Below are 24587 nucleotides of genomic sequence, written 5' to 3'. Positions count from 1 at the left end.
ACTTTCCAAAGACCATTAGTGTACCGACATATCCCTCATCATCCAAAACACCAACAGAGATCAAGTGCGACGAACATCGGGTGCATGCTTTACATTGTTTAAAACTAGTTTAGTTCCAATACTAGTTTTCAAACAAATCGTTCCAACACCAACCCACCCTAGATACGGTCATTACCCATGCTCAAAGTTCCAAAGTCACCTGGAGTATAGGATGAGAAAAATTCCTTCCGTGATGTCACATGAGACGCGGCACCCTTGTCCACAACCCAAACCTTGACTCATCACAAGCAATATTTATCAGATCCGCATCAAGGATAGTAACAAGATCTTCGTAGTGACGGCAACACGATTGCCATCTTCTTTCTTTTTCCTCCTTATCTCTATTCTCCTTTTTCAAAATCCGGCAGAACTTCTTTGTGTGCCCTTTTTTCCCGCAATGATAGCACTCAATATCTTTAAGTCTGCTTTTGGATTTGCTTCTATGATGTTCTCTATTTTGAGAACCACGATTCTTGCCTCTCCCCCAGTGTCACTCACCAAGACATCGATGAGGAGGAACCTTGAGATTTTCTTCTCATCTCTTCATTTAAAAGATCGCTTCTTGGCAAGATCCAGAGATCACACCATTCGGAGTGAATTTGATAATGAAGTTCTAATAATTTCCCAAGAATCCGGTAGGGAACCAAGTAGAAAACGAGCCTTGAATTTCTTCATCAAAATTAATGGCCATAGCGGACAATCGGTTCATGATCCTCAAAAATATTCGATGATCCGTCATTGCGGAACCATCGTGGTATTTTAAACCAAAGATTTGCTTTATCAAAAACATCTTGTTGTTACCGATTTCCGAGCATACAAACTTTCAAGATGCTCCCATAGGTCCGAGTATGTGTCTCCGTAAATATGGTTCAACACATTATCGTCAACCCATGTCTAATAAAGCCGCAAACCTCGCCGATGCAACAAATTCACTCTTCATCCGATTTATTATCGTGCTTTTTATTTGCAAAGACAAGTTCATGAAAATTCTTGACATAGAGCAAATCTTCCATTTTGCCCTTCCAAATGGCATAATTTACGCCACTCAAAGTAATCATTCTACTAGCGTTGACTTCATCGTTTATCACAAATACAAATACTATTTTATTCGAAGACCAAAGTAATTCTTTTCGATGTGGAAGTTCGTACCGTGCCGCAACCACAGAGCATACTCAGACAGAACCTTGGCTCTGATACCACTTGTTGGGAATAAAATAGCCCCGCAAAAATAATATTCACGGTATTAGTGATAAACGCGGAACACTAATTTATGGTTAAATTAGCAAGAATAAAATGCAGCAATAATGACACCAAGGTTTTACGTGGAAACCCTTCTGAATAAGGGAAAAAACCAAGCCAAGAGGAGCGACCTTTCTCCCAAAATGATATCACTATAGTAAGGAATTTTACATCGTGTAGTAACGAGTATAAATACTCCTAAGACCACTACACCCACAAAAGAAAAACACTCTTTTGATTTTTCCCACCTTATTACAATATCACTCACACTCTATTTTTCTTCACAGACTATTTTCTTACAGTATATGGAATACCTCACTTTGCTCTCACTCAGATGTATTGTCTGAGATTTTTCTTGGTGTCCTTTCCAAATGAAGCTTAGAACTCTATTTATGCTTCTTTAAAACGCGTGAACAAGAAACCACGTGAAAGACACCGCGTGAACAGTATCACCGCGTGAGCGGTTGAAACTGTGATAAACCGCGTTTTATACGCGTGAATGTAAAGACCACGCGTATTTACTATTCAACTCTGGTGGGCCCCACATGTCTGAGGGACCTACTCAACAAAATGATCTTAGAGAGGAAGAAAAAATTTGTGGAGGATAAATTTTGAATTGTTTTCCCTTCTCTCTTTTTGCCTTCGAGGCTACGATTAGCTTGTCAATCAATAAATAGAAAATCAATTCTTCATTCAAGTAAACACCAACAGATAGAGAAAGAATGAGAGAGATATCACGGACAGCCTAAGAAAATAGAGGTGTAAAAAATAAAAGTGGATTATTTATTTTGAGTGATAATATCAGTTGCTCCTCTCGACCCGTGGTTCTTTCCTTATTCAAAAGTTTTTTCACGTAAAAAATTTGGTGTCATTATCGCTCTTTTTATTGTTAAATATGCCGTGAATATTATTTCCATAGACTACTTTCTATTTTTCACAACTACTTATTGGGAATGATTAAGCACTGGGGCTCACAATGTGTAAATACATGCAGCTTCTGTCTCAATTTATGTGACATTTTTTTTCTTTTTAGTTAGTCCTAAAAATAATGATACATAACAATTTAGCTTTGAACTTTCTATTTTATTATTGATAGACTCTATTATTGTGGTATGTCTTGTAATGATGGTCCTAAATGTAGGGTTCATCCTACATACATGCTTGAGCCTATTTAGCCAAAAGACTTGGCTGACAAATGATCTTAGGGAGGACATAAAAATTTATGGAGGACAAATTTTGAATTATTTTTCCTTTTCACTTTTTGTGATTCTATGCGAAGTTTTGTTTCTCTATCTATAGAGAAGCAATTCTTCATTCAAGGACATGCCAACAGATAGAAAAGAGAGTGAGATATAACAGATAGCTAGAAAATAGTGGTGGAAAAATGAAGAGAGGGTTTTTTTTTTTTTTTAGCATGTACTATGTCCATCTCATTTTATATGAAGGTTTTTTACGGGACATGGAGTTTAATAAACATGGAAAGACTTTTAGAACTTGTGGTCTAAAACAAGTCTTGAGTATTTGTGTGGTTATAAATCATTTCATTAGTGGTAAAAGGAGAAATTTTGAAGTTAAATTATTTCTAAATATAGAAAGATGTCATTCTATTTTGGACTGACTAAAAAGGAAAGAGTGTCATATAAAATGGGACGGAGGGAGTAGTGATTTTTGGGGTATTTTGTTCTTGCCTATATAGTGTAAAATTCTTTGCTATAGTAATATCAGTTGCTCCGCTTTGCCCGTCATTTTTTTCCTTATTCAAAAGAGTTTTCACGTAAAAAATTTGGTGTCATTGCAGCTCTTTTTATTCTTGTTGATTAACAGTATTTTGGCGCTTCGCTTTTATTGCTAATATACACGGTGAATATTATTTCTTAATAATATTTTTCCCAACAACTTATTGGGAAAATGATTAAGCAATGGGGCTCACAATATGTAAGTACATACGGCTTCTGTCTCAATTTATTTGACACTTTTTCTTTAGTTAACTCTGAACTTCCCATTTTACTATTTATGATTTAATTTAGACCATAAATTTCAATACTTTTTCTTTTTACTTAATCAAACATCATCACATAAATTATAACGTTAGGAGTAATAATGTTGGAAGATGAACTTAATCAATCGAATAGTCCTCTCACCCAAAAATGTTACCTTGTCTTTCTACTGATCATCATTGATAGATTTCAACTGTAATTGAAATTTCAAAAACAAGTCATATTAATTTGTTGCAACATATTTGATTATATTGATAAATGAACACTCTAGAGTCTAGTGACCGGCCACTAGTTACAAAGCTCCAATAAGGTATCGAGAGGGCTATCACAGTCAGGTGCGAATTTCTTACCCGAATTTGTAAACTACCCCTATTCCTATTTAGGGAGTTGAGGCGAAAAATGGCTTGATGAACCGTTCGCCACGCACCTACGTAGAAAAACTTCAACAGATTTACAGTCTGCCGCTTTTGACCACTCGGCCACTCTCCCCTTCCCGGGATGTATGACGGTAAAGTCATAATCGGGAAGGAAGGCTTGATCAAACCGACAAAAAATTTACCCTATTTTCGACCTTGAAAATAGTAACTTTGGACTTTGGGTCAATTATTTGTCTTTTCGATTTATAAAGAACGAACAAAAAATGAAAAAATTATGACAATTTGGTGCAAAGAAAAAAACTTCGAACAATATGAGTAATTGCCTAATATATATACACATCATTCATTTATAATTGCACTCGACGAGTTATCATATTCTAAAAACACTTAACGATGGCATAATTACTAAAAGAGACCAAATAATTTCACATACCTAATTTCAATAACAGAGACGAAGTCTTGTGTGAAAGTCTCTCACAACAATGGGAAATATAAAAAAAGTCAAAGAAATCAAATGAGATTTCAGTACAGTTTTCATGTTGTCCTTTGTTGCAACATGCATATTATTTTGTAAATTAAAATTTGCAACAGGATTTAATTATTGTAGTCTAAACTATTTTTTAACATATACATCCAAATGATTTATATAATATTACAAAGAGAAACTTACTGCCGAGTTTTTAATGTTTTGACGAAAAGAGGGGAGAAATTTTTGGAGAAAAAATTAGTTGGAAGAAGGAAATTAGTACTCCCTCTGTCTCTATTTATGGGATACCGTTTGACAAGGCACAAAGTTTAAGAAATAAAGAAAGACTTTTGAAATTTGTGATCTAAAACAAACCTTAGACATTTGTATGGTTATAGATCATTTCATTAAAAGTAAAAGAAGAATTTAAAAGTTAATTTATTTCTAATTATAGAAAGGTGATATTCTTTTTTAGATAAACTAAAAAGAAAAGTGCGTTATATAAATTGAGATGAAGAGACTAAAATTTAATGCTTAAAATAAAAAGGAAGAGAAAGAAAGTCAGCAAAATTAAAACGAAAAAAATGTCAAGAAAATTCAAAGTTAAACTTCAGATAGATGTAGTAGTGGTTAAATAAACTATAGTAATGTAAAGGCCATTACGGAGCTCGTGGCCTAATGGATAAGGCGTTTGACGAGGCAAGTTGTGCGTTCGAGTCTGGGCCTCTTCTATTTTTTTGTAAAAGAAAATAAAAACACAGCATAAAAAGGTCAGTACAAAGCGTGCCAAAGGATTCAAACTCGTGTCCGTGTGACACAAAACTTGACCTTTACCAGTGGCACCATGCCTATGATTTTTACGGGGGCTGGCAAGTTTAGTATTTGTACAATAGCTTATACATGTTATACATATCTACACAAAATTTCACCCCAAGTGCCCGAGTGCCATGGTATCCCCACCATAGTACATAGATCCGCCCCAGCCCACCATGAACTTGGGCTTTGCTTAGCCTGTGGTTCTTTGGATGGTGATATCTCAGTTCACATTGCTAGGTCGGATGGTAGTTGGGACACCTCCAAAATAGACCAAGTTCATCCAGTCGGGTAACATCTCTTTCATGGGTACTATCAATGTCTCGTGGTTCTTTAGTAGGTTCGGGTATGCTTGAGCCTGTTGAGAAGCTAGCATCCGATGGTTGTGATAATTAGAGGTGTCGAATGGGCGGGTTGTGCTGAATTTGAGTGGATCAAAATATGTTGAGTTAATAAATGAGCTGGTTATTGACCCGCCCAAAAGTTCTTGGGCTGAAATGAGCTACAATGCGAGTTATAACGTAACCCGCTCAATTCTTACTATGTTATAATTGTGTTATTGTTCATTTATAATACTCCCTCTGCCCCAATTTATGTGGCACTTTTCGCTTCCCTATATTCAAACTGTATGAACTTTGACCAACATTTTAATATGTATTTTTTCACCAAACTGATATGAGAAAAGTTACAACTTATAGTACTTTTCATGTAGTTTTCGAATATATACATTTTAACTTTAAAAAATTGAGTTAATCTAATCCAATTTAGCTTCAAAGTTTAGTCAAATTGACTCTCAAAAAGCGAAAAGTGTCGCATAAATTGGGACGGAGAGAGTATTTTAGTACCTTATAAATTATTATTTTTCTTTATTATGCTATATATAACATATCAAATAAAGAAACAATTGTTTGAAACTATTTTGACAAGATTTCTCCTGAGTCTATTTGGGCTACATATCAGCTCAACTTTTGATGAGCTGAAATGAATTGGACTGAAATGGGCTGAGATAATAAATGGACGGGTCAATAACTCGCCCAAACTTGGACGGGTTAGACGGTATATATTCTTATAGGTTAATTTTGCCACCTCTAGGTCATAATACTATAAAGGTCTGGAAGTTATATAATGGCATATGAAAGATGAATTGCTTCCTGCCCTTCAGATACATAGTAATTGGGTGATACCTAAAAGCTGGTACAGATCACGGGAAAAGAGAAGAAGATAGAATAGAATTGGAATGAGAGGAAAAAATAAGAAGGAGAAGGAGAAAGTGACAGAGAGTTCAGAGAGGAAAGAGGAAATTTCAGATCAATTCATATCATAAGTGTGACTAGAGTATTACAATTTGCTATTTAAACTAATCAAATAACAAAATAATAGGAATTGCAGAAAATGGAAATTACATTGCCAAAATTCAAATCCTAACCGTTTTAACTAACTTTCCCGCCATAACAGTGTTAAGCAAGGACCATGTGATCTCGTCTAGTCATCAGTGATGTGGCATCCAACGTGTAAACATATGTATCAATACTCTCCTGGTAGAACAACACCCTTGTCCTCAAGGGTGAAGGAAGAAAATTGAATCCTCAAGGTAGAAGCAAGCTCCCAAGTAGCATAAGACTGATCAAAACCAAACCACTTTACCAAGCACTGAGCAACAGCTTTGTTACCCTTTTTTATCAGGGGTCTATCTAAAATAAGTTCAGGTTCAGGACATAGGGGATTAGCAAGATCAAGAATGGGAGGATGGGTGATATCAAAAGGGAGTTCATGGCAGAATTTGAGTTGAGAAATGTGAAATGTGGGGTGGATCATGACCTCAGGAGGTAACTGGAGCTTGTAAGCAATAGCTCCAATTCGTTCAATAATAGGATAGGGTCCAAAATAACGAGCAGTGAGTTTGTGGTAAGGAAAAACTGATAGAGAAAACTGCCTATATGGTTGGTGTTTGACAAAAACCCAGTCACCAACTTGGAATTGCCTATCTGTTCTCTAGGAATTAGCTTGAGATAACATCCTTTGCTGAGCCCTTTGAAGATGAAATTTAGCTAACTGTAGCTTAAAATCCCGAAGAAGCATGATATCCTCAATAGAATCAACATCAGAGTCACCAGGTAAATAGGGTAGGTGCAAAGGAGGAGGGTAACCATATAACAATTCAAAAGGTGAAGTGTGAATAGCAAAATGGGGGTTGGTATTGTACCACCATTCAGCTAGGGGTAGATAGGACACCCAGTCAGCAGGAGCATTAGTGCAAAAACATCTCAAATATGTCTCAAGGCACCTGTTGAGGACCTCAGTTTTCCCATCAGTTTGAGGGTGATAAGCTGTAGAAGTATGGATGGAAACACCATGAGTGGTGAGGAACTCCTTCCAAAAGGAACTGATGAATATAAGGTCTCTATCACTAGTGATGGTAGCAGGAAAACCATGAAGCTTAAAGATGTTGTCTAGGAAAATAGGGACTAGAGATTGAGCTGTATATGGGTGAGAAAGAGCAATGAAGTGACCAGATTTTGTCAACCTATCAACGATGACCCATATGACAGTTTTGCCCTTAGATTTTGGTAAACCAGAGATGAAATCCATAAAATATCATTCCAAGGAAGAGCAGGAATGGGGAGAGGCTGCAGCAGACCTGGTGAAGCAGAGGTGTCATACTTATTCTTTTGACATGTAGAACATTTATGGATAAAATCAACAACATCAGCTCTAATGCCCTTCTAGTAGAAATAAGTGAGCACCTTCCTGGTAGTTGCATCATTCCCTGAGTGACCTCCAGATGGAGTAGAATGACAGACGGACAAAATTTTGTTCCTCAAAGTGCTATCATTACCAATAACAATCCTGACCTTTCTCCTGAGTTGGTCATTGGTCCAAGAGTAGTTTTTTTGAGGAGCTTGTTGCAAATAAGTGATCAAGGTCGATTCAGGATCAGAAGTCCAGCTATGTTGAATTTCAGACCACAAATCAGTTTGCACTGAAGAAACCATTAGGGACATAAGTTCTGCACCTTGAACTCTTGATAATGAATCAGCAACAACATTTTCTTTGCCCTTCTTATACTAGATTTCAAAATCAAATGGCAACACCATGGCCAGCCATCTGATTTGAGAGTCAGTGTGAAGCTTTTGCTCAAGCAAGTACTTCAAGGCTTTCTGATCAGTTTTCATAATAAAATGCTGACCAAGAAGGTAATGAGACCACTTTGTGACAGCAAACACCAAGGCTAAAAGTTCCTTCTCATAAACAGAAAGTACAGCATGGCTAGGGGCTAGGCCTTTGCTAATAAAAGCAATAGGATGACCATTTTGCATCAAAACAGCCCCAATGCCTGTACCACTAGCATCAGTTTCAACAACAAATAGAATGGAGTAATTTGGCAGTGCTAAGACAGGTGCAGTAGTCAAAGCTACCTTGAGAGCAGAAAAAGCCTTCTCAGCCTCATCAGACCATAAAAAACAATCCTTTTTTAGAAGATCAGTAAGTGGTCGACTAATCACACCATAACATTGAATAAACTTTCAATAGTACCCAGCAAGACCTAGGAAGCCTCTTAGTTGTTTGAGAGTGGAAGGAATAGGCCACTGATGGACTGCAGTAATCTTCTTAGGGTCAGTAGAAACCCCTTAAAAAGATATAAAATGCCCTAAGTATTCTACCTGGGAAACACCAAAAACACATTTGGATTCCTTAGCCAATAAGTGATGCTGCATCATAATGTCAAATACCAACTGCAGATGGCCAACATGATCCTGTAAGCTCACACTGTAGATCAGAATATCATCAAAGAAAACAAGCACAAATTTCCTCAAATACTGTTGGAAAATATGATTCATAAGGCCTTGAAATGTAGAAGGGGAATTAGTAAGGCCAAATGGCATCACTAAGAACTCATAGTGACCCATATGAGTTTTGAAAGCAGTTTTAGGAATATCATAAACCACCATTCTGATCTGGTGATAACCAGATCTAAGATCAACCTTAGAGAAAATGGTAGCACCTGGTAATTCATCTAGAAGGTCATCTATAATAGGAATAGGAAATTTATCCTTAACTGTGCATTGATTGAGTTCTCTATAATCCACACACAGCCTCCAAGAGTCATCCTTTTTCCCCACCACCACCACTGGTGAAGAGAAAGAACTATTTCTATATTGAATCACACCTTGCTGCATCATGTCATTTACTAACTTCTCAATAATATACTTTTTCATAGCAGAGTATCTATAGGGCTTGATGTTAACAGGTTTGGACCCTGGCTGCAAGGGAATTTTGTGGTCAAATGGACCCCTCTGAGGTGGTAAAGCAGGAGGTTCAGCAAAGAGTTGCTGATAGTGTTTGAGAATATCATTAATCTCAGCTGGTACTGCATCCTTCAATGGCAAATGCAGTGAGTTGCACTGGCCAAGCATTTGTGGCACATTTTTGTTGTCTACTAACTGCAACATAAAGAACTCCACCTCATGACCTTGTAACTTATTAACAGCTTTAGAACTGGCCAGTTTACAGTCTTTCTTAACACCCTTCAATACATAGTGTTTCCCTTGGTAATGAAAGGACATGGTTAGTTCAGTAAAGTCCATAGTGACTGGACCAAGAGTCTTCATCCATAATGCCCCCAAAACTATATCATACCTTCCAATAGAAAAGACAATCAAGTCTGAACTATATAAGGTGCCTTGTAGCAACCAGTTGAAATCCTTCACTACACCAGAAGTAGCTTCCATGGAGTTGTTACCAAGGCTCACATAGCCCACTTGAGTGGGGATAACTGAACAACCCAGCTTCTTGACAGACTCCACATCGATGAAATTATGTGTGCTACCTCCATCTAACTAAATCTATATTGGTCTCTTGCCACTGTATCCCATCACATGTATGGTCTGAGCAACTTGAACACCAGTTAAAGCATAGAAGGATATCATGGGAGTTTCACCCTCAGTAGGAGGCCAATTTTCAGTAGGTGTGGGATCAACTATGGGCTCACCAACTACATCAGTTGCCCCCTCCTTTTCCAGATAGTCCAATTCTAGGACAAATAACTGGTTGGGAAGCCTACACTTGTGACTAGGTGTGTATTTTTCCTCACAGAAGTAACACAAGCCCTGGGTCCTCTTAGCTTGCATTTCTGCAGGAGAAATGGTCCTACTGGGCTTGTTATTAGTTCCTCCACCAAGAGCTGGTAATGCTAATCTTTGACCATGATTATGGGAGCCAATAGGTGGTTTAGTAACTTGACTATCCATAATTTGCCTCCTAACCACTCCTCCTTGAGAACCAGTTGATCTCTGAGTGCTTGCATTAGCAAGCAAGGCTGCTTCTGCTAGTCTGGCCAACCTATAAGTCCTAGTGAGGGATTGAGGTTCATGTATCATAACAGTACCCACAAAATCCTCTTTCAATCCACCCAAAAAACAGGATATAGCTTGATCGCTAGTGAGATTGCACTGAGCTAACAACCTATCAAAAGCAAACTGAAATACCCACACTGTACCAATCTGTCCAAGTTGTTTTAGCTTAATCATAGGATTAGCAAAATCAGATCCAAAAGTTTCAATCAAGGCAGATAAGTACTCATCCCAACTAGGCAAAATTGGGGAATCCTTACACTTCAAGTACGACTGATGCCATGCTAAAGCTTAATCATCCAAATTCATAGCTACTAACCTTACTCTATGACTTAAGGGAGTATCATCCACAGAGAAAAATTGATCAATTCTATACAGCCATGACTTCAAATTCTCTCCATTAAAGCGAGGAAAAACTAGGTTATGAGTTCGAACATTACCAGACTGATATGGATTTGAGCCCAGTATTCCCTGACTATTAGAGTGTTGTTGTTCCTTAGATTTGGGAGTTGAATTGTTCTCCCTAGGAGTGTGATGCAACTATATTCCATCCACGGAATCCTTGATAGCATGAACCAATTTGAGCATCTCTGTTTGCCTGCGATCTATATCCAGTCTCATTTCCTAATGCCTTTGATCCATGAAAGTACGTAATTCCAATTGTTGAGCTGCTAAATCCTCAAATTGTTCCTGAGGATTGACCGCAACATTTTCAGTAGTCAATTCAGTGGGTTTACGGGGTTCCATTGTGCAGGAAATCACCAGCTCTGATACCAATTGATACCTAAAAGCTGGTACAGATCACGGGAAAAGAGAAGAAGATAGAATAGAATTGGAATGAGAGGAAAAAAGAAGAAGCAGAAGGAGAAAGTGAGAGAGAGTGTTAGAACCCGTATTTGTGGTACATTGGAATAACCCGGATTTAATTGTGATAAGTTAAGGACAAAACTATTTCGGGATACAAAGTCGGGATTTTTGACCTCTGATTTTATTTTGAGATATAAGTTGTGCATGAATTTATTGGTATGGAACAATTAGGAAAATTTGGGACCAAAGTGATAAAATTGGAAGTGGAAAGTCATCCACAAATTCCATGTGGTGCCCACACAATTTTGTGTCATCTTTTGAGTGGAACAACACATTGTGTGGGCCAAAAACAATAAGAGATATTTTGGGGACTTAAAAAGATGACCTTAAGTCATCTCCTCACCATTCTATACTTGGCAAAAATAAAACACAAGTTGAAAACTCCTCGCTTGGAGCTCTCGACAAATGACCCCCATTTTCACCCCCATTTCTTGTCCTCAAAAATTATTTTGATGATGAAGACCCATTATCTTGAGGCCCCTAAGTAGCGTGGAACCATCGTTGGAGCGATCGATCCACTATTTCTCATCTTTTTGGAAACCCTAGGCTTGTGAGTTGAAGAGAAAAGGTAAGATTTGATCTTGTTTTTGTGTTATGAAGGTTATATTATTGTAGTAGTATGTTAAATTGGAGGAAAATCATGAAATATGAAACGTTGGAAGTGAGTTGTGTATGTGGAGCTTGGTGTAAATGGGTGTTGTTGTGTTGTGATTGAATTTACGAATTAATGCCTAGTTAGTTGATTATGATCATTGTTAGGTGAAGAACGATTGAGAATTGTCCATTTATGTATATGGGTAGTGTTGGTCGAAATGGTTCATATTATATGACAATGAACGAATGAATATCGCTTAATGTTTTAATCGTCGTCGTTATGAATTCTAGTTGGAAATGAGCATTTAATGACTTAAGATTGATGTTGAGATTGTGTGGGCTGATCTAAGGCTTATTGTACGCTTGATGTAATTCGTATATCTATGAAAATTTTATCGTTACATTGTGGATTGTGATACAAAACATGGCTTAAAAATGAGGAAAACAACAAGAGGGCTGCTCTCGGCTAGGGGGCTGTTTTGTTATAAATTTCGTGCATTTTTCTTCTTTGTAAATTTCGTGGTTGTAGTGACATTTTGAAATACATTTTGTTGTAATTTTCGTATTTGCTCTTGTTGAGTCGAAATGGGGGATTATAGTTATGATTATGTACAATATATGTAGTATATTTTTGGAGTATAGAGTTACATTCATGATGGCTGGTCTAACATTGAAAAAAAATTTGGATAAACATAAGGAATTAGTGTATTAATCACTTTGTTGTTGTGGTTGTTGTACTCCATGATGTAAAAGAAGAGTTACTATTGTTATTTTGCCTTTTCGAATTGATGATCGATGTTGCTAGGTCGGTTATTGTGGTTGTTGTTGCTAATTTTGAGCGATTTAAATTCTCGGGATAGCATTTTACGAAATCTTCTTAGAATTTTGCAGCAAATTTAAAGAATAGTTGGAATGAATGGCTTAAGTGCCCTTAGCTAATGTTTGGTATTCGTTGGCATATTTGTAGACCTTGGGGAGCCGGCGTAGATTGGGATCGACTTTAGATTGGCTATCTTGGGGTGCGTACGAGGTATGTCGCAACCTTCGTGCTGGCATGCTTTAGTTTTACATAGGCTAGATTAGAGCCTTAAGGGAATTCAAATTAATCCGAGCATGATATGAACCTTATATAATTCTTGGCACTCTTATGCATGACTTGATAAGAATATGAACCATTATGTCTTCGGAAAAGAAAAGAATCGTTTTTCAAATGTTGCTGAAAAGTTCGTTTAGAGAATTCCATAATTTTGGATGCCATATCTTTCGCATAAAGGCTCGGATTGCTCCAATAATTTTTATAGGAGTTTCCTTGATGTATAATGGGTATGTTTTCATAGCGGGCTCGATTCGGGTCTATACTCGTCCGTGGGTCCCGCGACACCCTTTTATGTGAATTAATAATTTTGAAATAAAAAAGTAATAATTATTATTCCGATTTCGAATGTGAATTTTATTTATCTCTTGGATTTATGATAATGATTTTATGCATCGATTCCTCACTACTCCGCTCGTGCCCACCTGTGATATCGTTCGCCGGTTCGGGCCGGTCTGTTGTCGTGCGCATTATGATACATTCGGTGTTATCTTGTGTTTATGGTTCCTGCTCCTTGCTCGAGGGCGGGTTCCACCTATATTTGGTGTGATCTTGTGTATGGTGATATCGTGTATGATATGTGAGACTCGGAGATTTAAAACTTTCGGTGTTATCTTTGTGTTATGGCGCCATCGAAGCGGGCGACCATATTTCGTGCCTCTATGCATGATTTATATTTTGAAGTAACATTTTGATATTTTGGAAATGCATTTACTGTACTGTATTTTGATTCAAACTCGCATTTGTATACTACATTTTTAAAAAACTTTGCATACTCGGTACATATTTCGTGCGGACCCCTTTCTTCTGGCCGCGTTTCATGCCCGCAGTACGGACACACGGTTTGGTGACCCACTGCCCTAGACACCTCTTCTTTACTATTTGGAGTGCTCCTCATTAGGAGCTTATATTTTTGGTATATATCCATCCGTTGCATATATATATTTTGCTCGGGGGTACGGCGGGGCCCCCGTCCGTCGTGAGATACAATCGACCGCAGAGGGTACGTGGACATGTTTATGGGTTAGGGCCTTTACGTACGAATGCGTGTGTATATGTTGTGTTTGGGCGATCCCGTTCGCGCGGCGGCCGGTCCGCGTATGTTTACATGTTGCTTTGTTGGCCACTGTGTGGCCTTTGTTGGTATTTTACGTAACGTAGGGTTATTTTGGATAATCGTAAAACAAAGGAAACTACTGCGAAATTTTTTTGCGGAAATATCTAAATTTGAAATATAGCCTTATTAAACCTGTATATACTTGAATGCGTTTGATATAATTTGAGATAGCGTTGATAGATGTGTTTGGGTGCCCGGATCGGGCACTAGTCACGACTCTGGGGTTGTGTCGTGACGAAAGGGTATCGAAGCGGTTTGTCTCGGGGTGTCCACGGATCGTGTCTAGTAGAGTCTTATTTATCGGTGTGTTGTGCACCGCGTCTATAAACGAAGCTACGGGCATTTAGGGTGTTGTCTTTTTCTTATCTTAGATCGTGCGATAAGTGTGTTATCGGGATGACTCTTTTCTCAAAAGGTGTTCTGTTTTCGGTGATGCCTTAAGAAGGCTACTCCGGAAGAAATGAGTACGCGACGGCGGTAAGACCGATCGAGCCGGGGTGACCTACTAGGGCTGCTCCCGTGAGCGAGTGTGATATCACCCGAAGTCAGCCTAGTTCGGCTCCCCGCCGACTCCTGAGGTTCGAGCACCTGAGGCCTCCAAGCCCTGGGCTCAGGGGCAGATGATGGGACCCTGCGTGAGGCAGTTCAGTTATTGACACGATTGGTAGCAGGGCAGGCCCACAGACATGATGATCGTGCGGACAGGCGCGATAGTCACAGAGCTCGTGATTTTCTGACCTGCGGCCCACCAGAGTTTTTCGGGTCCAAGCCCGCAGAGGACCCTTATGAGTTCATCCGACGGTATGCGGACCCGCGATCGATTAGTGCTTCTGATACCGAGTCGGTTGGAGATGGCGTACAACAGCGTTGCACGATGTGCTGACTATCGGTATGAGTCATGAATCTTTGTCCGGAGAGGAGAGGTGCCCCTCCAACCGTATAGACGAGGTTTAGGCCACCGAGGCTTTTCCGCCCATTTGCGCCTTCGGAGGTGAGGCGAGCCGGGGCAGACCGATTTCCCCTGTGCCGAACGGCCCGAAGGGCGAAGACCGATTCGGGGAGTACGGCTTAGAGCTTTGATTCACCGCGGCCGATGCGCCGCGTATGTAGCGAAAGAGCATGACCGACCGGATGCACGGATATATAGTGGGGGGCGGATCGGGTTGATAAGGCGCGTTGGTGTTAGCGACCGGACCGCATGGATATTGCCCGTGTACGAGGGTCGCGCCCAGGCATAGAAAACCGAACGCAGAGGCGCCGGCCGATAGAGTTAATGACGAGGGCCCCCAAGCAGGGCTAGATCATCCGGGTACTGCGGGATTTCCGAGGCAAGACAAACCCCCTCGTCGGCAGAGCATGCGGACCATTTGAGGACGGTACTTGGCACACTTCGGACGTGAGGTTGTATGCTAAATTTTCCAAATGTGAATTCTCGGTTATCTTCGGTGGCATTTGGGACATATTATCGAGGCGTGGCGTTCGGGTGGATTCTCGGAAGATCGGCCGTAAAGGTGGCCCAAACCCACGACGCCGGCTGCGAGAGGTGCGTAACTTTTACGGGATTGGTGGTTATTATCGGAGATTTGTGGAGAAATTTGCTTCCGTTTCGGCCGCCTTTGACAAAGCGACTCGGAGAGGAGCAAAGTTCCGGTGGTCGGATGGCGAGCATAGCTTCCAATTGCTAAAAGAGAAGTTGACTACGGCTCCGGTTCGACACTTTACGAGGGCGCGGATGGGTATGTGATTTATTGTGATGCCTGCGGTATTGGTTTGGGGTGCGTGTTGATGCAGCACGGCGAGGGTGATAACTTATGCTTCGCGGCGGCTCGAGAAACATGAAAGAATTATCCTACTCACGGTTTGGAGTTGGCCGCGGTTATTCATGCTTTGAAGATGTGGAGACATTATTTATATGGGGTTCACGTTGATATTTATACGATCATAAGAGCCTTCGGTACATCTTTAAGCAAAAGGAAGCGAACTTGCGCGGCGAGGGGTGGTTAGATTCTTCCGAAAGATTATGATGTTGATATTCTCTACCATCCGGGGAAAGCTAATGTTGTGGCGGATGCACCGAGTCGCGAGTCTGGACGACCTAGCGAGATGTTCCATCGGAAAGTAAAGAGATGGTTCGCGATATTCATCGGTTGGCTAGTCTTGGAGTTCGCTTGGCAGTTACGGAGATGTTGGGGTTTATTCGAGGTATTGCGAGTCTCTATTATACAAGATATCAAGCGGCATCGGTATGAGGATCTATTCGGCACAAAGACCGAGATGCAGCCCCGACACGGAGAGAAGACCCGTTTGAGATTTCACACGATGGAGTGTTATTTCACGGAGAGCGGTGTGTGTACCGACGTTGCGGGCACGCGGCGACAGGTTATGGGCGAGGCACACTATGCCGATATTACGTTCCACCTAGGGTCGACGAAGATGTACCATGATCTTAGATGCTTATATTGGTGGGATGGTATGAAAAGAGATATATAGCGAGTTCATCGCTCGATTGTCGGACCCGGCGAGAGTTAAGATTGAGCACCGAAGCTTGGGTGGGCTGTTGCAGGGATGGAGATACCGACGTGGAAGTGGGGAGATCATTAATATGGATTTCATTACGGAGTTTACCTCGCACTCCACGGAAGTATGATTCTATTTGGGTTATCGTTGATCGGTTGATAAAATCGGCTCATTTTCTTCCGGTCGGACTACACTGTACCGAGGATTATGCCGGGTTTTATATCGGGAGATTGTGCGACTTCATGGAGTTCCTTTATCTATTATCTCGACGAGAGGTGCCCGAGTTTACGGCTAATTTCGGAGATCCTTTCGGCGGGGATTGGGGACGCGGTGAGTCTCGGACGACATTCCATCCCCGGTCCGACGGACGGACCGAGCCGCACTATACGGACATTGGAAGATATGTTTGCGTGTTATTGATTTCGAGAGGTAGCTGGGAGGATCATTTGCCACTTGTTGAATTTGCTTATAATAACGGACTACCACTCCGGTATTCGGATGGCACCTTATGAGGCATTGTATGGCGAAGGTGTAGGTCACCGTCGGTTGGTTTGATGTTGGGGAGGCGAGTTGATTGGCCCGGATGTGGTCCCGGCGGTGGATAAGGTGAAACTCGTTCGGGAGAGGTTGTTAGCGGCTCGAGTCGACGAAATCATATGTCTGAATAATCGCCGTCGACACTTAGAGTTTCAGAATGGTGATTGGGTTTTCCTGAAGGTGTCACCTATGAAGGGTGTTATGAGATTTGGCAAGAAAGGGAAGCTCAGTCCGAGATATATTGGGCCTTATCAGATTGTTCGCAGAATAGGCAAGGTTGCCTATGAGTTAGATCTGCCAGCTGACTTGGGAGCGGTTCACCCGGTATTTCATGTTTCTATGCTTCGTAAGTGTATTGGTGACCCCTCCAGAGTTTTTCCTGTAGATGATATTCAGGTCACAGAGGAGCTATCCTATGAGGAGCAGCCTATTGCTATATTGGATCGTCAGGTAAGGAGGTTGCGGAATAAAGATGTGGCTTCTGTTAAAGTACTGTGGCGAAACGACAACCGGGAAGAAATGACTTGGGAGGCTGAGGAGCAGATGAAGAAGAAGTATCCTCACCTATTTTCAGAGCCTACAGGTAATCCAATCTTCTATTTGACTATGTGGTTTGATAAATAAATTGTCCGTCAATGAATGTATTGTGTGATAGTGAAAAGGAAACTCCCCCAAATTGTTTGTATGACCCGTAAGGTTAACCTAACATTCGAGGACGAATGTTCTTAAGGGGGGGAGGATGTTAGAACCCGTATTTGTGGTACATTGGAATAACCCGGATTTAATTGTGATAAGTTAAGGACAAAACTATTTCGGGATACAAAGTCGGGATTTTTGACCTTCGATTTTATTTTGAGATATAAGTTGTGCATGAATTTATTGGTATGGAACAATTAGGAAAATTTGGGACCAAAGTGATAAAATTGGAAGTGGAAAGTCATCCACAAATTCCATGTGGTGCCCACACAACTTTGTGTCATCTTTTGAGTGGAACAACACATTGTGTGGGCCAAAAACAATAAGAGATATTTTGGGGACTTAAAAAGATGACCTTAAGTCATCTCTCACCATTCTATACTTAGCAAAAATAAAACACAAGTTGAAAACTCCCTCCTTTGGAGCTCTCGACGTGACCCATTTTCACCCCCCATTTCTTGTCCTCCAAAAATTATTTTGATGATGAAGACCCATTATCTTGAGGCCCCTAAGTAGCGTGGAACCATCATTGGAGCGATCAATCCACTATTTCTCATCTTTTGGAAACCCTAGGCTTGTGGAAGTTGAAGAGAAAAAGGTAAGATTTGATCTTGTTTTTGTGTTATGAAGGTTATATTATTGTAGTAGTATGTTAAATTGGAGGAAAATCATGAAATATGAAACGTTGGAAGTGAGTTGTGTATGTGGAGCTTGAGCCGTGTAAATGGGTGTTGTTGTGTTGTGATTGAATTTCTGAATTAATGCCTAGTTAGTTGATTATGATCATTGTTAGGTGAAGAACGATTGAGAATTATCCATTTATGTATATGTGTAGTGTTGGTCGAAATGGGTCATATTATATGACAATGAACGAATGAATATCGCTTAATGTTTTAATCGTCGTCGTTATGAATTCTAGTTGGAAATGAGCATTTAATGACTTAAGATTGATGTTGAGATTGTGTGGGCTGATCTAAGGCTTATTGTACGCTTGATGTAATTCGTATATCTATGAAAATTTTATCGTTACATTGTGGATTGTGATACAAAACATGGCTTAAAAACGAGGAAAACAACAGAAGGTTGCTCTCGGCTAGGGGTTGTTTTGTTATAAATTTCGTGGTCGTTTTGTTATAAATTTGGTGGTGTTTGTAGTGACATTTTGGGGAAATTTGTTTGTTGTAATTTTCGTGGCTGCTCTTGTTGAGTCGAAATGCGGGGATTATAGTTATGATTATGTACAATATATGTAGTATATTTCTGGAGTATGGGTACATTCATGATGGCCGGTCTAACATTGAAAAAAAATTTTGGATAAACATAAGGAATTAGTGTATTAATCACTTTGTTGTTGTGGTTGTTGTACTCATGATGTAAAAGAGAGTTACTATTGTTATTTTGCCTTTTCGAATTGATGATCGATGTTGCTAGGTTGGTTATTGTGGTTGTTGTTGCTAATTTTGAGCGAGTTAAATTCTCGGGATAGCTCGTTGTTTGGGAAATCCGCCGAATTTTTCGTAGAATTTAAAGAATAGTTGGAATGAATGGCTTAAGTGCCCTTAGCTAATGTTTGGTATTCGTTGGCGTATTTGTAGACCTTGGGAGCCCGAGGCGTAGATTGGGATCGACTTTAGATTGGCTATCTTGGGGTGCGTACGAGGTATGTAAAGCAACCTTCCTTCTTTTGGCATGCTTTAGTTTTACATAGGCTAGATTAGAGCCTTAAGGAATTCCAAATTCGAAATCCGAGCATGATATGAACCTTATATAATTCTTGGCACTCTTATGCATGACTTGATAAGAATATGAACCATTATGTCTTCGAAAAGAAAAGAATCGTTTTCCAAATGTTGCACAAAAAGTTCGTTTAGAGAATTCCATAATTTTGGATGCCATATCTTTCGCATAAAGGCTCGGATTGCTCCAATAATTTTTATAGGAGTTTCCTTGATGTATAATGGGTATGTTTTCATAGGCGGGCTCAGTTCGGGTCTATACTCGTCCGTGGGTCCCGCGACACCCTTTTATGTGAATTCAATAACTTTGAAACAAAAAAGTAATAATTATTATTCCGATTTCGAATGTGACTATTTTATTTATCTCTTGGATTTATGATAATGATTTTATGCATCTGATTCCTCACTACTCCGTTCGTGCCCACTATGATATCGTTCGCCGGTTCCCGGGCCGGTCCTGTTGTCGTGCGCATTATGATACATTCCGGTGTTATGCTGTGTTTATGGTTCACCGCGCTCCTCGCTCGAGGGCCGGGTTCCACCTATATTTGGTGTGATGCTGTGTATGGTGATATGCTGTGTATGATATGTGACGGAGACTCGGAGATTTGAAACTTTACGGTGTTATCTTGTGTTATGGCGCCATCGACGGCGGCGACCATATTTCACCGTGCCCTATGCATGATTTATATTTTGAAGTAACATTTTGATATTTTGAAATGCATTTACTTTCGTACCTCTATTTTGATTCAAACTCGTATTTGTATACTACATTTTCTCGCTTTGCATACTCAAGTACATATTTCGCACCGACCCCTTTCTTCGGGGGGCTGCGTTTCATGCCCGCAGGTACAGACGCACAGTTTGGTGACCCACCTGCCTAGGACACCCTCTTCTACTATTTGGAGTGCTCCTCTCATTCCGGAGCTTATATTTTTGGTATATATCCATCCGTTGCATTATATATATTTTGCTCAGGGGTACGGCGGGGCCCTGTCCCGTCATGAGATTCTGTCAGTCTGCTTAGAGGTCTGTGGACATGTTTATGGGTTAGGGCCTTTCTGTACGGATGCGTGTGTATATGTTGTGTTTGGGGCGATCCCGCGCGCCGCGCGCCGGTCCGCATATGTTTATATGTTGCTTTGTTGGCCCTGTGTGGCCTTTGTTGGTATTTTCTGTGCGCAGGGTTATTTTGGATAGTCCGTAAAACAAAGAAAACTCTGCCGAAATTATTCTGGAAATATCTAAATTTGAAATATTGCCTTGTCGGCTTCTGCTATATACTTGAATGCGTTTGATATAATTTGAGATAGCGTTGATAGATGTGTTTGGGTGCCCAGATCGGGCACTAGTCACGGCCTACGGGGTTGGGTCGTGACAGAGAGTTCAGAGAGGAAAGAGGAAATTTCAGATCAATTCATATCATAAGTGTGACTAGAGTATTACAATTTGCTATTTAAACTAATCAAATAACAAAATAATAGGTATTGCAGAAAATGGAAATTACATTGCCAAAATTCAAATCCTAACCGCTTTAACTAACTTTCCCGTCACAACAGTGTTAAGCAAGGACCATGTGATCTCATCTAGTCATCAGTGATGTGGCATCTAATGTGTAAATATATGTATCATTGGGTGAGAGATGTAACCTGGGCGCCAAACTTGGGGTTTCCAAAGTCAACAATTGCTAGTGCTCCAGAGGATGGTACGGTTGTCTTATGGACATCACAAAGGAGGGCCATCAGTAGGAGGGGAAGGTTCTTAAAGACTTCAAAAGTCCTATTTGGAGGGTTTCATGGCCGCTAACAGAAAATTTTGTTGGCAGTGGCTACTAGGGGTGTACAAAGCAAACCGAAAAATCGTACCAAACTGATAAACCGAGTCAAACCGAGAAAAAAACCCGACTAGTGACTTGGTTTGGTGTTGAAAAAAAGAACCCAACCATAATTGGTTTGGTTTTAGCTAAAAAAGTCAAACCGAACCAAACCGACCAGACATTAGGTGTATTCGATTTTTTAAATATTTTATACATAAAAATATTTATTTGTAATGTAGTTTGTAAATATCTCGTAAATGTTTTCATAGTTTTTTGTCTTTTATCATATTATTTTAAGCTTGAACTTAGAATTTTGAATACCAATAAATTTTATATCCCATGGATGTTAGTAACTCAAATAAAGTCCAAATCAAAACCAACTCAACACTAATGCTAACAAAAGAAATTCAATTCTAACACTAGAAATGACAGTAATGTTGGATATCTATTCTTTAGTTTTGCATAATTGGTTTAGAGCGTAAAATTACATAGCTTAATTTTTTTTGTCATGTAATTAATACTTATTAGCCGTACTTATTTTAGCATTACTTAGTATTTAGATTAAAGTCATTTTCTTTATGGCTTATTAATTAGCAATACTTATTTTAACCTATTTTATTATCTTTTTTGTTAAATATTTTAATACGATGTCATCACCCATCTCACATTTTGTGCTATTTTCTTAAGAAACATCTTAGTTATAAATAGTTGTATGTTACTAGAACTAAAGAAATATTTGAAGTAAAATTCATATGTTTTGTATGAAGACTTTTTCGGAAAAAAAACCCGAAAAATCTGAAAAAATCAAATAACCCGAGAAAACTCGAAGTTGAAAAACCCTAATTTTATTGGTTTGGTTTGGTTTATAAATTTAAAAAGCCAACGTAATTGATTTGGTTTGGTATTTAAAAAATCTGAATCAACCCGGTCCATATACACCCCTAGTAGCTACTGGTGATAACAATGTCACTTTGTGGAAAAAAGTAGTTGCTGGTGAGTGGCAAGAAGTCAACACTGTTGACCACTAGAATTGGAGTTCTCTGTTTTCTTTCCACCATCCAAACCTTTTTCCCTGGCTCGGGGGTTGGTTTTTTATGTTTCAGGACTCATTATTAACTATCTTGATAAATCCTTTTCGTTGTAGTTGATAAATGTGATGACTCAATGTACCAGAGCTAGGAAGTTGCAAAAAATTAGTAATTCGTAGAACACATTCTTTTTATGAGAAAATACATAGAAATCCTCTAAAAAAAAAAAATTTAATCCAAAAAGACAAAAAAAATACGATAAAAAAATTAATTTTTTCAATATCTTTTTGTTAAATGTATTTTTTTTTAACTTTTTTTCATTTTTTTTTTTACTTTCTCTTCTCTTTTTCTCTTTATTTCTTCTTTCTTCTCCTTTGAAGAGAGCTCGCACTTTCGGAAAATTTGACTCACCGGAATCACCAAATAATTCAAGCGAACACTCTCCTAAAACTGGAGTAGAAATCTATTTATGTGTGGCTGAGTTTCACATGGCGGTTGAGGAGGTGGGTACGATTGAAATAGGGGTGGAGATCCGATGGAGTTAGCATAGTGGACAGAGGTGTTGCTGGGTTCTCCCATGGTGGTTTCTATTTGACGTAGTGATTAACGGTGGTAGGGTCGGAGCTCGTGAGGGGCACCGTGAGCTCTATTTTCTCTTCAGATTCCTCCGATGTCCGCTTCACCAAATCCATATCACTGGAACACTCATTCTGTGCCTCCACATCTAATTCAAAATACTCATGTCCATTCGAAGCCGCCATTTCAAACTATTAGTTCACTATGAGTTGATAAACATTTTTTTTTTCATCCGATCACATATTCAACTTCCTATCAACTTAATTAATTCAATGTTAAATATGCTGAAACGTATATCACGTGAATTAAATTTTTTGATTTTGGACAAGAAATGGCAAAGGAGTCGAATGGCTGAAATTTGTTTTTTGGGGAAAGGATGCTGAAGAAGACGAAAGGGTGGGTATAATGGGGAAGAAAGAGAAAGAGCAAAAAGAAAAAGAAAAAATGTTTTTAAAGAAATTGACACGTGTCATATAATGATTGGTACGTTACAACACATTTTTTTCTACTATTAATAAGTGAAGGCCCCTTGTACGACGAAGGGCATTTTCGTTAATATGATCAACTATGTGAGCATTTCCGTAAGCGGTCTTAATTTTATATTTGGTGACACGTGTTTCATCACTTGGTTTTGTGGGACAGCTGCCTTCACTTCCTCTGTACTTCCTGAACCCATATCTCTATTCCTTTTTCCTCTGCATCGTTACTTCTGTGAGTTTTCATGGTGCTTTGTTTTTTTTTTGACTTTTCATGACTTCTCAATTAAGTTTTCTTGATTTTTGGTGTTATGCAGTGTTTGGAGCATTCAGAGGAATCAGATATGTCATATGATGTTGTGATGGTTTAGACATTTTTCGGACTGGCCAATTTATGAGGTTCTTTTTATCTCTTTTTTAACTCTTAAATTTCTTCAAGTGTTGAATATCTACCGTTAAACATACTTATGACCGTGTATGAATTTATATTTCTCAAGTATAAGTGTAGTTTGAGTTATTTGTGAAATATATTCTTTGGAGATTCTTCAATTGTTGATCATTGGCTCAACTTTGGTGGAGAAGTTGTTGGGTTTTGTGCCAGAGCTAGAATTTTCATAAGAAGACATCATTCGTTCGAGTATCCAATATTGTTAATTGTTGCATGTGTGCTTACTGTACTTTGTGTGACTTGGGTTGTGCTATTGTAGAATTGTGCAGACTGATGAACCCAAGGCGTTTGAATATATGCCTGAAATAGCTAAATAGTTTTTTGTTGCTTTCTTTCTCCACAGGTGCTCTATGACTTAGTCTTCTATCATTCAGGAGCTCCAAAGATACATTGATGTGTTATAAAAGCATGTTAGAATGTTTTCCATTTCTTGTGTTGTGTATTTTTACTGAGCTACTGTTACATTTTGTCAACTTTGTGCCTACAAGAAAAACTATATATAACCTTGTCAAAACCATAAGTAGATATAACGTATCAGTGCCCTCATTCTTCATTTGATTTTGACAGTGACTCTTATCAATTGAACATGAAATAAGTTTTAGCTTTAAAGAAGACGAATTTCCTTCTTTCTTAAATCCTTATAGACATCTTTTTTACTGTGCAACTCTTGGGAGATATGCTGCTAGATTGCTCAAATTCTGCTGTAATGACGTTTTATCTTGCTCAAGTGGCAAGTTTGGATTCTTGTGAACCTCCGCAAGATATTGATCATTTTTCTTGTTCCTCACTGTCACTCCTATTTGG

General features: G+C 39.2%; 1 pseudogene; it reads left to right on the top strand.

Annotated features, from left to right (window-relative positions):
- Positions 1 to 4962: 4962 nt before the first annotated feature.
- Positions 4963 to 22937, top strand: LOC132047597 (protein transport protein SEC13 homolog B-like; annotated as a pseudogene).
- The last annotated feature ends 1650 nt before the right edge of the window (positions 22938 to 24587 follow it).

The sequence above is a fragment of the Lycium ferocissimum genome, chromosome 2 (assembly GCF_029784015.1).
Source record: "Lycium ferocissimum isolate CSIRO_LF1 chromosome 2, AGI_CSIRO_Lferr_CH_V1, whole genome shotgun sequence".
Classification (NCBI taxonomy): Eukaryota; Viridiplantae; Streptophyta; class Magnoliopsida; order Solanales; family Solanaceae; genus Lycium; species Lycium ferocissimum.
The sequence above is the reverse complement of the archived record's forward strand: the minus strand, read 5'-3'. Positions and strand labels throughout refer to the sequence as shown.